This window comes from Zingiber officinale, chromosome 3A (genome assembly GCF_018446385.1).
Source record: "Zingiber officinale cultivar Zhangliang chromosome 3A, Zo_v1.1, whole genome shotgun sequence".
NCBI lineage: Eukaryota > Viridiplantae > Streptophyta > Magnoliopsida > Zingiberales > Zingiberaceae > Zingiber > Zingiber officinale.
Genome location: NC_055990.1, coordinates 4,671,474 through 4,687,741, shown reverse-complemented (window position 1 = coordinate 4,687,741; position 16,268 = coordinate 4,671,474).

Genomic DNA, 16,268 nt, shown 5'->3' with positions numbered 1-16,268 from the left:
AAATTTATAGGGAATATTGATTAAATATTAATTGAATTTGTAAAGTAAATTATTTAGATGATTAAGATTGTGTATGGTCATGAAAATAAGAGAGAAAGAGAGAGTTGAAAGAGCAAGAGAAATATTTGAGAGAGAGCCTAGATCAGATAAAGTCATGGGAAGATAAGTAGTCAAAGAGAGAAGAAGTTTGATTGAGAAATAATTCTAGTATTTTGATTTTACTATTATGCTAGCTGGTCTTTTATGTATTGTTCATCTCCTTATCTTCATGTTTACACAATTGTAGGGATTTTAATCAAATTATAGGTACAGATCTGTGAAGGTTAAACTAGAGTGTTTACATCACTTTTAATTCTATTAAATAAAAAGATAACACTAGAAAGTTCGATTAAAGGGATTACGAGAGCCCCCGATCATATAGTCTAGATTACGTTAAATTGAAGAAAATTCATTAAACTCTGATTAATTAATCTCTTATAGAGAATTAATATTTTTTTTTTAAGATAATGATTCTAAAAAGTCCAATTAAAGAGATACCCTCTATCACTAAAGGCTCATCGGTCATATAATATACCTTTACATGATGACTAATGCTCTACATCCAAACTCACATTCAACATACACAATTTATCAAAATCGCAAACATCTCATAGAATAGGGAAATAACCAAATACATAGTTTACGCATCAATATCACATCATCGTTACTTCCTACATCCTAAGATCAAGAGAATTTACTCTATGGAAAAGGAAATACACCCTAGAGATAAAGAAGAATAGCAATTTACAACTCAATACATGAATAGAGAGGTGAGAATACTTATCAATGCATTGTCGTCTTATCAGATGAAATTATTGCTTTGGGGATGGATGAATTGTCCTTGTAGTGTCTGAAAATCCAATAGATCAATTAAGAGGGTTTATTTGATTAGTTTATATTTAATTAAAAATTTATTTAATTAATTTAGTGAGCCCACAATTATGAGAATTTGGATTAATTAATTATGTTAAGAAAATATATAGGGATTAGTAAATAAAATATTTATAGGACTTAAAATTATAAAACTTAGTATAAAAATTTATATAACTTAGTTGATAAAATTTAGATATTTTCTTAAATTTGCTAGGTGGTAATTTTAATAGGACTAGGTCCAATGTTTCTTGTAGAAGAAGGAAAAGAGAGACTAAGTCCTAAGCTTCTAACCTTTTTAAAAACCTCTATCTTCAAAAGCTTCATCTCCTTATGTTTTCCACCAACCCTAAGAAGCTCCCCCTCTCTATTGTTCTCCATCGATTCTAGAGCTCCAAGGGAAGACAAAGAAGAGGGACTTGGTAGCTAAAGATTGAAGGCATGTTCCCTACTTGTTAATGCTCTAGGAAGCTCCCCTATAGTCTAGTTTTGGTTTGTAACTTGATAAATGTTAGAAATTCAGTAACCTTAACAACTCATCAAAGTGATAATACTTTAGATCCCTAGGACTTAACGAGTTAGGTCATAGATCATGTCCTTAATGACCTATTCACTATGTGATGTGGTTTATAAGTTAGTTCATTTGATATGTGCCAATTAAATTTTAGTTTACATCATTTCAAATGCTAAGAAATTAGTAACCTTATTAACTCATTAGTGGGAGGATAGCTCGGGATCATATGTAGACGTTTATGTTTAGGATCATGTTAAAGTTTATGTTTGTGTTTATGCCTAAGATCAAGAATAGGTTATGTTCATGTTATGCTATGTTAGACTAGTTCATGCTAGGTGTACGGTTATACCATGTTTAAGTTGCTATGCATACTCATGCTATGTTGATGCACAAGTCTATGCTTAAACTTATGATATGAATTTGTATGCTTATGTTTAAGTTTATGATTATGTCATATTTAAGTTTCTATGCATGCTTATGCTATGTTGATGCACAAGTCTATGCTTCAACTTATGTTATGAATTTGCATGCTTATGTTAAGATTTACATTTATGTCCATGTTTAAGTAGTGATCAAGTTTATGTTAGGTGCATAATTATGCTTATGTCCATGTTTATGTAATCTAAGTGGTTGAGTGTGACCGGTATCCTTAGTTCGGGAGCTCACCAAACCTACTTGGTTGAGTGTGACTTGTGTTCTTAGCCCAGGAGTTAACCAAATCTACATGGTTGAGTGTGACCGATGTCAATAGCCTGAGAGTCCATCAAATATACATGGTTGAATGTGATGGGTATCCTTAGCTCGGGATCACCAAATCTATGTGGTTGAGTGTGACCGGTTTTCTTAGCTTAGGAGCTCACCAAACCATAAGTGGTTCAATGTGACCGGAGACCTTAGCCCGAGAGATCACCAATCCTACGGGGTTATATTTATGACTGTATATGTTTATGCTCTTCCCTATTATGTATGTACATGCTCATGGTTATGTTTTATTTTCATACTTAGCTTATTTACATGTTTACGCTTATATTTATGCAAGTATGCTCATGCCAACGTTTATGTACATCTTCATGATTGAGTCTATTATTATGTGTATGTTCATGTGATGCAAGTATACTTATGTCTATGCTTATTTACATGCTCCTAATCAAGTCTACTCTTAAGCTTGGCTTATTTACATGCTTATGTTTATGCTCTTATGCTTTTGTCGATGCTTATGCTTATGTTCATGATATGCCAGTAAACAAGTCTTGAGTTATCTAGCATGAGTTTCCCTTAGTACACTAGATTATAAACGCTAACTATTGCATAACATGATTGTGAATATGCTGAGTCTTTCGACTCATAGATTTTATCTTTTTAGATAATGAGATGAATGAGGCAGGAGGCAATGACCAATGAGTCAGCTCAGGACAATGGCATCATAACTCGAAGACCTTCTAGTTTAGTTTCCACATTAGCTAAATATTTCCTTTCGTAGAATAAGTTCTGGGACTATATATGACCAGTACCAAATGTTACTATAGTAGTTATTTGTTTTAAAAACTATTTAAGTAATTTAGTTAAATTGAGAGTATGTTATGATTGTAAATATAATTATGAATCATGACGTCCGTATGTTTGGCCACAAAAAAAATAATTAGGGGTGTTTCAGTCTTGATGGAAGAAGATGGTTGTGCTAGGATTTCCCCTAGAGGGGAAAACCCTGTCTCAAGGAAGGGGTGGAGCCCCCTGTTCCAAGATGAGCGAAGCAAATGTTTGCTTGATCCTTTTATACCTCTCCCAAACTGTCTAGATCTGTCAAATTTATAAGATTCTGCTAAAATATATTTTCACCCTTTAAATCCAGTTTTCTCATATTGCACTCTAAACCAAACTTATAGATCTTGAAATTATTTGTGTTTTGATAGGACGAATGATCCATGGCTCTAATTGAGCCGAAAGTTATGATGGTTCAAAGTTTTGTTTGCAGTTTAGGCGGAGGCTGACACAGTTGTGCCTAAAAGGCACAACCTTGTTGAGATGTATACTATAAGCCTAGCTTTTGTATGAATATCTGTTTTGAAATATTTTGAAATGAGAATCACTTTGGTCAAATGTTTACATTTTATATTTATATATATGGCAATACAGTTGTTCATTTAATTTATATTATAGATAACATGGTGTGTGATGCCACACAGAAGGTCATGTTATCAGTTTCTTATAAATTATAAATAGTAGCTCACAACCAAGATGGATTGGGACAAACCATTGGAATGGTTGTAGTGTAATTTGGTATTAGTCTGTCTTAACTATAAAATTACACTAGTACACTATGTGTGTATTGAGCAGGATCATTTGAGGTTGTTCGATTTGTACTGACTACATAAAATAATAGAATTTCTGTTATTATGGATGTGCGTCATCTTAATCCCTATATAATAACAAGCAAGTATACTTAGTATTTATTTCTTTAACTTATCAATGGGTGAGATTTATTCGTTAAATCAATAGGCCTGATGAGTTGGGAAATAATACTGTTTATATGGTGTGTTGTTAATTATAAAAGGAATCTGTGTCCTAATTATTTAGGTTGATGATGTCCCCTTGAGGAGCTCATAAGGATTATCATGTAAACCCTGCAAGTGGACTTAATCCGGCATGATAATAAAGTTAAGTGGTACTACTCTTGGAATCATATGTTAATTAATTGGGTTGTTAGTAACTCAATTAATTAACGGACATATAATATCTTAAACACAGGGAGATTAACACACTAATGATAAGAAGGAGTACATATTGTAATATGGGATTGGTACGGTAGTTCAATAATAACCCTTTAGTGGTATGGATTATTATTAATGGATTTGAGTTGGGTGTTCGGGCCGAACACAAGAAGCCCAAGCCCATCAGGAGGCCTAAACCAATTCCTCCTCTAGGTCCCTGTTATAGCCTCTATATAAAGTCTCGCATCCACCCATCCACAACTTGGTTTTGGTTTAGTTTTTTCTTACCTTCCTAGCGTCAGCGGCAAGGTTATAAAAGGAGTAGGTGGTGGTCCCAAAAACCTAATCTTCCCACAAGCTTCTCCTCCTTTGCTAGGGCCGACGCCCCCCTTCCTCCTTTGCTAGGGTGGCGCCCCCTTCCTCCTTTGCTTAAGGCCAGCGCCCCCTTTCCTCCTTGCTAAGGGTCGGCACCCCCCTACTCCTTGCTAAGGGCCGGCGCCTCCTCTTCCTTGGTGGCCGGCGGTTTGGAGAAGAGGAAGAAGAGGAGAAGGAAGAAGGAGGACCATCCTAGCTATTCCTTTGTGGTCGGCGGTTTGGAAACAAAGAAGAGAAGAAGGGCAATTTTATCTTGGTAGATCGTCGCTCACACAATGTCCAAGAAGAGGAGAGGAATACGGTAGAAGATCAAGAGGTCTTTAACTATAAAGGAAATATACAACTAGTTCTTTAATTTCGCTGCGTAATTAGTTTAAGTTTTCTTTGTATCGATTTTGAATACCAACACAAGAGGCCAGCGATCTTGTACTTCGATCAAGGTATGTTTTGATCCATCAAGAACTTACTTGATTGATCAAACACATGTCTGATCGAACATGCGGGTTTCTAGGAAAAGTTCTGCACTTGTATAATTTTTTTGTACAAGGAAATTTAAACGGAACAGAATTCCAGGGCCTTCAAGTGGTATCAGAGCAAGGTTTTCTGGTTCTGTGTGATTGATTTTTGGTTAAATTATGCACTACTCATATATAAGTTTAGGTCGGATAATAGTAGGATGTGCAAGATGATTAACTCTGTGGTTGCAGGCGTCCTAAGTCCAACTATTATGGCTTTGTGTGCTTGTGTATGATTTGAACCCTCAGGCATGTCGAGGTTGTTTTATGGTGGACATAATTGTAATAATTAAATACGACTGGTTGCTGTATTATTTTTTACATTTTGTTCGATCTAGATTACATGTAAGTTCCTTTGTGAAATATAGGATCAATAAATGTAATTTTTTAATTTTATTTTGTTGTGGCTTGTATCCTTGCTATGCGTGGTGCTATTTTGAGGACCGGAGGCGCGGCGAAGAAGGAAGCAAGATAGACGCGACGACTTGATCCATTGGCGGCATATTGGAGGACAACGTTGGATGAGGCCATAATAGTTGAAAATTTTATTTTCATATTTATTGCCTTTTATATGTTGTTTGTGTGTGATGTGATGATGGTTTTATGTGCTGTGATGTGTGTGCATGTTAAAATTCCTCGATTTAAATAACTAAGTAGGAGAGGGATTATTTAAATAAATCTCACGGTCTATATTACTGGTTTGTAAGTGATGCATTCAAACTTGCGCGTTGGCTTTAAGTGTCTTCCTCCATATCGGATGAATTTGTTTGCGGATCACTAGATCAAACTTCCTCTATTGATGATTATAGGAAATTAATTACGCATGTGCGATCTTCTCCATCTGAAGGGGCACAATCCTAATTAATGGACTAAATATCAAGTAATGAAATATACTTAGGCGTATTTAATAGTATCATCTCCATAGGAGTCACTGCTATTATTTGTGTGACCGAGGATGAACCAACAATTAATTTTATTTGTCATAAAGTTAGGTTGAAAAGATAATAAAATTAATGGGTAAAATTTCCTCTTACAAAGGTTTGAATTAGTATACGTCCACACTATCGTGGCATATGAAATTCACGGTGTTTTGAGGTGTTGGCGAATTTAAATTATATTGTTTAAGGAATCAATATTATTTAAATTCTAAAATTTTGATCAAATATTTTATTTTATGATTCTTAGGATTTCAAAATGGCTTTCAATCCTCTTACTGTTATTTTAAAAGAAAACAAACTTACTGGTCCAAATTATATTGATTGGAAACGGAACTTGAACATTGTCTTAACTGCTGAAGAATACAAGTTCATACTTTTTGAGGTATGCCCGAGCGTGCCTGACAAGAATTCTAGTGAAGAGGAGATAGAGAGGCATAGGAAATGGGTCAAGGCAGATGAGATGACGCGGTGTTACATTTTGGCTTCTATGTCAAATGTGTTGCAACATCAGCATCATGCCCTATCCACTGCCTATGACATGATGCTCAATCTTAAGGAACTCTTCGGACAACAGAATTGGGCTGCCAGGCAGGAGGCCATGAGAAACTTAATAACGACCACCATGACTAAGGGGACACCCGTGAGGGATCATATCCTCAAGATGATAGCTCATTTGAATGAGATGGAAGTCCTTGGAGCTGAAATCGATGGGGAAACGCAGGTCGATATTATTCTCCAAACGCTGCCCAAAAGTTTTGAGCAGCTCCGCTTGAATTACAACATGAACTAAAGGGTTTATTCGTTGGCGAAACTTTTGAGAGAACTCCAAGCGGCAGAAGGGCTATTTCGTCAAGGTTCTCAAATTCACATTGCTGAAAACGTTTCTGCCTCTAAGCCGAAAAGCGGAAAAAAGAAGAAGAAACAAGTTGGTTCGGCAAAGAAAGTGATTCGACCTCAAGGGACTGGGTCACAGGCAGGTGTGAAGAAGCCAAAAGGCAAGTGCTTCACATGCAAGCAGTCTGGACATTAGAAGGTGAACTGTCCTCGCAGAAAGGAGAACAATAAAGGTATATCTTATTCATTAGTTGTTGAAACATGTTTAGCGGTATTATCTACTGGTACCTGGTGTGTAGATATGGGAGCCACTGATCATGTCTGCAATTTATTACAGGAGTTCCAGGAAACCAGACGACTACACGAAGGGAAGATCACCGTCTACATGGGTAATGCTACGAGAGTGGCGGCTGTTGCAGTGGGAGATGTTTATTTATCTTTTGATAGGAATAAAACTTTGATTTTGAAAAATTATCTTTACGTGCCATGTTTTAGAAAGAACTTGATTTCAGTTTCTAAATTATTTATGGATGGATATTCTGTTTCTTTTGATGACAAAGTGGTTGTCAAGAAAAATAGGGTGGTTATCTGTTCTGGTACATTGGTTGACAATTTTATACTCTTAATCCAATAACTTCCACGATGCAACAAATGGAAATTAATAACACATCTTCTAATTCTAATAAGAGAAAGCAACCTTCGGAAATAAACCAAACATATCTTTGGCATCTAAGGTTGGGTCATATTAACTTGAGTAGGATTCAAAGGTTAATAGCGATGGACCTTTGGATTCATTGGTAGTGGAAAACTTTCCGACCTGTAAATCTTGCTTGGAAGGAAAAATGAGCAAGAGGCCTTTTAAAGCAAAGGAGTATAGAGCCAAAGAAGTGTTGAAATTGGTTCATTCTGATTTGTATGGTCCTATGACTATCCAGGCAAGAGGTGGTTTCAAATATTTTGTCTCTTTTATAGACGATTATTCGAGATATGAGTATATTTACTTGATGCACCACAAGTCTGAGTGCTTTGATAAGTTTAAAGAGTATAAGGCTGATGTAGAGAAACGTCATGGTAAAAGTATCAAGACACTACATTCTGATCATGGTGGAGAGTACCTCTTAGGAGAGTTTAGGAATTACTTATCAGAGGCTGGGATTCAATCCCAATTGTTTGCACCTGGTACACCCCAATAGAATGGTGTGGCAAAACGAAGGAATAGGACTCTTATGGAAATGGTTAGATCAATGATGAATTATTCAGAATTATCAAATTCATTTTGGGGATATGCTCTGGAAATGGCGGCGTACATTCTGAATATGGTACCTTCTAAGTTAGTGTCCTCTACTCCCATAGAATTGTGGAATTGACGTAAGCCTAGTCTGAAGCATATTCAGATTTGGGGTAGTCCAGCACATGTGTTGAAGGGAGACATTGATAAGTTAGAATCACGTACAGAAGTTCGCTTATTTGTGGGATATCCTAGATGAACGAAAAGTGGTTTGCTTTATAGTCCTAAAGATCAGAAGGTCATGTTAGCACCAATGCCCGATTTTAAGAAGAGGACTATGTAATGAATAACAAGCCCATGAGTAAAATTGTTCTTGAGGAAATAAGAGAGGACACTTCTATTTTAATACCAACGGTACAAGATGAGATACCACAAGTAACTGCAACACGTGTCACAAATGATACACAACTACATGTAGTGCCTCGTCATAGTGGGAGGGTTATTAGACAACCTGAAAGATTCACATTTTTGGGAGAGTCTTCGGACTTGATCCCTGGTGAACATGAAGCTGATCCCTGGACATATGATGAAGCACTCCAAGATAAAAATGCAGCATCTTGGCAAAGTGCAATGAACTCTGAAATAGAATCTATGCATTCTAATCAGGTCTAGGAGCTTGTAGAACCACTAAATGGTGTAAAAGTCATTAGATATAAATGGATCTACAAAAGGAAAAGAGGAATAGATGGGAAGGTAGAAACCTTTAAAGCGAGGCTTGTTGCGAAGGGGTATACTCAGAAAGAGGGAATCAATTATGAGGAAACTTTTTCGTCGGTAGCCATGCTTAAGTCTATCCAGATTCTTTTATTTATTGATGCTCATATGAATTATGAGGTTTGACAAATGGATGTCAAGACAGTTTTCCTTAACGGAAGTCTTGAAAAAAACATCTATATGAAGCAACCAGAGGAATTCATTACGAAGGGCAAAGAACATCTTGTATGTAAGCTCAATCAATCTATTTATGAACTGAAGCAAGCTTCGAGATCTTGGAACATCCGGTTTGATGAGGTGATCCAGTCTTATGGATTCATTCAGTGTTCGGATGAGTCTTGTGTATATAAGAAAAGTGACAGAAACGTGGTGGTATTTCTTGTACTATACGTAGATGGCATTTTGCTTATTGGCAACAATGTCAAAGTGTTGTCAGACATAAGGATATGAATGTCCAAGCAGTTTGATATGAAGGACTTGGAAGAATGTAGACATATTATTGGGATCAAAGTAATAAGGGATCGTAAGAAAAGGATGTTGTGCTTATCCCAAGCTTCATACATCGATACTATCTTAGCTCGTTTTAGCATGCAAAACTCCAAGAAAGGTTTTCTACTTTTTCGACATGGAGTACCTTTATCTAAAGAGATGTGTCCTAAGACACCAAAGGAAATAGAGGAGATGAAGACAGTTCCTTATGCTTCGGCTGTAGGAAGCCTAATGTATGTGATGCTATGTATGAGATCGAATATCTGTTTTGCCATGAACATGGTTAGTAGATATCAAAGTAACACAGGACAGAGACATTGGACTGTCGTAAAGTATATATTAAAGTACCTAAAAAGGACTAGAGATTATATGCTGATTTACCAGGTAGATGATTTGCTTCCTGTGGGTTACATGGATTCAGACTTCCAATCAGATAGGACAGTAGTAAATCAACCTTGGGGTATATGTTTACTTTGGGGGGTGGAGCCATAACATGGAGGAGTGTTAAACAGAAATGCATTTCAGACTCCACCATGGAAGCTAAGTATGTTGCAACCTCTGAAGCAGCTAAAGAAGTTGTATGGATCAGAAACTTCTTGATGGACTTAGATGTGATTCCTGATTTGCCCAAAGTTATCACAATTATTGTGACAATAGTGGAGCAATAGCAAACTCGAAGGAACCACAAGCCCATAAGGCAAGTAAACACATTGAGCGTAAGTAACACATGATACAAGACGTCGTAAAACGAGAAGAGGTTGTTGTCGCCAAGATTACATCAGTAGATAACCTGACAGATCCTTTCACTAAGGCCCTTTTGGCAAGAGCTTTTGATAGGTATGTTAAGGGGATGAAAATCAGATGTATGACAACATTTATGGCAGTATAGTCTTTTAGTAAAAGTGGAAGATTGTTGGGATGTATACTATAAGCCTAGCTTTTGTATGAACATCTGTTTTGAAATATTTTGAAATAAGAATCACTTTGGTCAAATGTTTGCATTTTATATTTATAAATATGTCAATGCAGTTGTTCATTTAATTTATATTGTAGATAACATGATGTGTACTGCCACACAGAAAATCATGTTATCAGTTCCTTATAAATTATAAATAGTAGCTCACAATCAAGATGGATTGGGACAAACCATTAGAACGATTATAGTGTAATTTGGTATTAGTCTGTCTTGACTATAAAACTACACTAGTACACTATGTGTGTATTGAGCAGGACCATTTGAGGTTGTTCGATTTGTACTGACTACATAAAAGAACAGGATCTCTGTTATTATGGATGTGCATCCTCTTAATCCTTATATAATAACAAGCAAGTATACTTAGTATTTATTTTTTTTAACTTATCAACGAGTGAGATTTATTCGTTAAATCAATAGACCCGATGAGTTGAGAAATAGTACTGTTTATATGATGTGTTGTTGATTATAAAAGGAATCTGTGTCCTAATTATTTAAGTTGATGATGCCCCCTTGAGGAGCTCATAAGGATTATTATGTAAACCCTGCAGGTGGACTTAGTTTGACATGATAATAAAGTTGAGTGGTACTACTCTTGGAATCAGATGTTAATTAATTGGGTTGTCAGTAACTCAATTAATTAACGGACATACGATATCTTAAACATAGAGAAATTAACGCACTCATGATAAGAAGAAGCTCATATTATAATATGAGATTGGTACGGTAGTTCAATAATAACCCTTTAGTGGTATGGATTATTATTGATAGACTTGAGTTGGGTGTTCGGGCCGAACACAGGAAGCCCAAGCCCATCAGGAGGCCTAAACCAATTCCTCCTCTAAGTCCCTGTTGTAGCCTCTATATAAAGTCTGACATCCACCCATCCACAACTTGGTTTTGGCTTGGTTTTTTCTTACCTTCCTGGGGCCGACAGTAAGGCTATAAAAGGAGTAGGTGGTGGCCCCAAAAATCTAATCTTCCCACAAGCTTCTCCTCCTTTGCTAGGGCTGGTGCCCCCCTTCCTCCTTTGCTAGGGTTGGCACCCCCTTCCTCCTTTACCTAGGGACGGCGCCCCCTTTCCTCCTTGCTAAGGGTTGGCGCTCCCCTCCTCCTTGTTAAGGGCTGGCGCCCCTCCTCCTTGGTGGCCGGCGGTTTGGAGAAGAGGAAGAAGAGGAGAAGGAAGAAGAAAAAGGACCATCCTAGCTATTCCTTTGTGGCTAGCAGTTTGGAAACAAAGAAGAGAAGAAGGGTGGTTTTGTCCTAGTAGATTATCGCTCATACGACGTCCAAGAAGAAGAGAGGAATATGATAGAAGATCAAGAGGTCTTTAGCTACAAAGGAAAGGTACAACTAGTTCTTTAATTCCGCTGCATAATTAGTTTAAATTTTCTTTATATCGATTTTGAATACCAACACAAGAGACCAGCGATCTTGTACTTCGATCAAGATGTGCTTTAATCCGTCAAGAACTTGCTTGATTGATCAAACACATGTCTGATCAAACATGCGGGTTGCTAGGAAAAGTTATGTATTTGTACAATTTTTTTTGTACAAGGAAATTTAAACAGAACGAAATTCCAGCGCCTTCAAGCCTAGCTATGATCACTTCAAGAAAACTACAAATTTGACATGGTCGTGCTTTTTATCATGTCATGGCCATATTTTTTTAACATGACCTAGCCGTTTTAGAAATGGTTAGTGGCATTTTAGCACTTTTTTGGGCCTGATTTCATCCAAGGAGCACGATCGTGTCTCGGGACACAGTCGGAGCGTGTTCCTTGATTAAAAACTCTCTTTTGAAATTCTTTTTCTTTATGTATGCTTCATGTGTTCAGCTCGGTAATAAGACTCAATAATAAGGCATAGCTAGCTCGTGTTGAGTCTTTTCCATTTCATTCTTCATCTTTCTTGGTTGTAGGAGTACACTCGTATTATGGGACATGACCAGAGTGTGCTCCTTACTCAACTTCACATTCAAAGGGCTTTATGCTCAATTTTAATTTGAAATTCATGTCCGATCAATAAAAATAAGTAAAGAGCAGTTTTCCAAACTAAAAACTTAAAAGTAACGAAATCACATAAAAATAGTATGTGTGAATGTAAATCATGCTCATGAAATGTAACAAGATATATGCTAAACAATACTTAAAAGTAGGTATAATCTACATGCATCACACCTTCAGAGTTAAACCTTTATTTGTCCCAAGTAAAACCTATAATATAGATTTATGTGTGTAAATGGTGTGTTATAATCCCTAGTGAATCAGTATAATTCTATCGTGTAGTTTCATTGATGAGCATGATGCAAAATTATTTGAGTGTGACCTATTAGAAGTTCTTTATATTCAATGCAATGAATGACCTAATTTTTTTCAAATGCCAATCTCTAAGCCTAATCAAGCCGTCATCTAATCATATTCCTCATGCTTCCTGTGATAGACACTTACATGCCACTCGCAAAGTTCATTCCTCTCAAATTGCACAAGATCTCAAAGAAATACTCAATATCAAGAGAAATATAACAGTTATTTCCCAAGTAACTTAACTCTATTTCAAACGAGTAACTTGTTAGGTTTCACTCAAGATAACTATTTTTTATGCCTTATTCTTTCTATTTTTTTTTCCTCTAAGTGTTTGCAAAGTGCAACACTTGAACAAACCATTTTTTTGGAATCCAGATTCTTCCTAATGAGTTGACATGAACCGAGGTTATCCAGTAACTAAAATGTAGTTGAAATGCCACCAAGGAAGCAAGAATACTAGTTTGGTTATATGTATCATGACTATTTTCAAAAATATCTACTATTAAAGTCAAGTATGTGTGAAAAGATCCTAAAACTAGGCCAACACTCAAACTCTTCTAGTAAAAATATTGCTCACTTCATGCGACTATGGATAGGAAAGCATACCAAATCACAACAACATAAATGTCTAGAACAAGTGTACTAGTATCTTCCTATAAGAAATAAACAAATAATGAAATGATATATGATGCAACTAGAAGAAATTTATTGCGTAAAAAGAAATATGAAAAAACTAACCAACAACCTAATATATATGTATCCCTCCAAACTTAAATCTTTTATTGTCCCAATAAAAACTAAAAAATATAATGCGGAAGAGGTTTAAAGTGAAAGAAGTTATCAAGTGATGTGCACCAAACGTCTAAGTTATTCCTCTGTCAAAGTCACCCCTCTATATGGTAATCGTATTCCTCCTTATCTTTGAATACTGCAAAAAGAAGATTAGACAAAAAAACCAAGTAGAGGGATTAGGTTTAGGGAAAAGGGAGAAGAGAGATCAAGGGAGGCATGACCGTGCCAAAATGGCATGGTCCGCCCGTGGTGGGCACGAGTGCTTGCTTTGAAAGAGACACAACCATGTGAAAATGTCACGGCCTTCCCGTGATATCCTCAGGAGATAACTAGAGAAAACACACGGTCGTGCCTAAAAGGCACGACCTCATCGTGGTAAACCTGACTAGTTTCAACTTAAGAGGCACGACCGTGCTTTTTAGACACGGCCTGTCTTCAATTTTCTCCCAAATCCTTCCATGCCTATATCGGTTGCCATGGCTAGCCCATGGATGTTATTGGGCTTGAAATTAAACCAAACAAAAATTTGAAGCTATGCAGCTAAAGAAAAACTTGAACAAAAATAAGAAAAAGCTTGAGTTGCCTCCCCAAAAGTACTTATTTTTTATCATTAGCTCAACCCTTTATTACATTCAATTGGGAGCACATGATTTTAGATGATCGCACTTCCATCTTTTATTAGGTTCAACAATAGAGTATCTTTTAAATCTCGATCGTGTTAGGGTAAGATACATCTAAACCCTCTTGCTAAGAGTTCCTGACCTTTCATTTGTCTTAAACCTTGTTCGTGGAGAAGGAAGGTACTTGCTTGCTCTAGGTCTTAGGCCTTCATTAAATATGCTCATCTTCAAATGATTGTCATGAGATTGTCTATGTAATTGTTGTGAAAAATATGTCCTACCATAAACATGTTCAAAAAAAAAAGATTGATTAATAACTTCAAATATATCAAATGAAATTTTTACCATCACTAATCACCAAATTGAGCAAATCATCAAACATGATTTCATATGTGGATAGGAAAGACTCTGGCTTAAGTGGTGGTACTACTAAATGAGGTGATTCTTAGGATTTTGCCTCCAGTATACAAGTTCCTACAAGATACAAGTTCCTACACTTCCATCATCAACAAATTCAATTCCTGTAACATCCATTGTGTCAAGTGGTTATGCAATCAAAGGAAATGATTCTTGGGACATTTCTTCCATAACATAAGTCCCTACACTTCCATCCACAACATCATCATAGGCAAGATATACTATACCAAAATTAATATCAATAATAGGAGTATCATGAACATCAGTAGACACAACTAAATTTTCTTCTTCAATTGATGCCTCAGTGTCTTCATCCTCTTACCCTAGTTGTTTTGAGTATCAAAAAAAAAACCATCAAAATTTCCAACCAGCTACAATTTTCGGTTGTATGCCCTATTTCTTCACAAACCTCACAACATTGTTGGTTTTAATTTTCTATCAAAATGTTCAACCAGTGTAACTTGCTATAATTTTATATTGTATGTCCTATTTTTTCACAAGCCTCATAATATTGTTGTTTTTACAACCAATTATTCTATTCAGGGAGGACACCATATTTTTCTCCACTTAATCTATATGCAGAGACAATTAGTATTGGACAATTATCAATCATATGCCATGTTACACCATAGAGCTCACAATAAGAGTCAGAAAGATCCACAACATTTAATTGGTTGAACCATTGAGTTTGAGAATCCATTCAGCTTACAAAGAAAGTTTGTCACTTGCAGAATAGAAAATGTGAGAAAAGAAGAGAGATGAAGTAGGAATTGCAAGAAAGAAAGAAATCTAGATTAACTAATTAATTGCTAGTCAACTAATGTTAATCGAAAATAAGCCATGACAACGACGCTAAAAACTTATTATTTAATCCAAGTGCACAGTTATGTTGTCAAGTAATAAAATATTAAATCCATAAACACTGTTAATTAAACACTAGTTGAGTTTACAAAGCAAGTTATCTAGACGATCGAGGTTGTGCATGGTCACGAGAATAAGAGAAAAAGAGAGAGAGTTGAGAGAGCAAGAGAGAAAGATTTGAGAAAGGACCCAGAGCATAGAAGGTTAGGGGAAGGTAAGAAATTGAAGAGAGAAGTTGGATTAGAGGATGATTCTAGGATTTTGATTTCACTACAATGCTAGTTGATATCCTATGTATTGTTCACCTCCTCACCTCCATATTTATGGACTTATAGGGATTCTAACTAAATTATCGGTACAGACTCGTAAAGAAGTAACACAAGAAAGTCTAGTTAAAGAGATACCCTTGTCATATGAGAGCCCCTAGTCATACAGTCTAGATTATATAAGTCACTTCCTAACATTAAATTGAAAAAAACTCATTAAACTCTAATTAGTTGATCCCTTATTGAGAATTGACCCCCTTTTCAAGATGATTACTTTAAAAGTTTGATTAAATGGATACCCTCTATCACTAAGGGCTCTCAGTCATACAGTATAGAGCATCACCTCTATATGGTGACTAATGCTCTACATCTAATCTCACATTCAACACACACAATTCATCAAAATAGAGAAATGACCAAATACATAGTTTACACATCAACATCACATCATAGTTACTTCCTACATCTTAGAATTCAGAGAATCTACTCTATAGAGAAGGAAATACACCCAAGAGATAAAGAATAATAATAATCTACAACTCAATACATGAAATAGAGAGGTGAGAATGTTTATCAATGCGTTGTCGGTCTTCTTAGATGAAATTCTTACTCCGGTGGTAGACATATCGTCTTGATGGAAGATGGCTGCTCTAGGATTTTTTTCAAAAGGTAAAACCCTCTCCCAAGGAAGGGGGCAGAGCCCCCTAGTGTAAGATGAGACAAGTAAGGGTTTTATTGACCCTGTTATA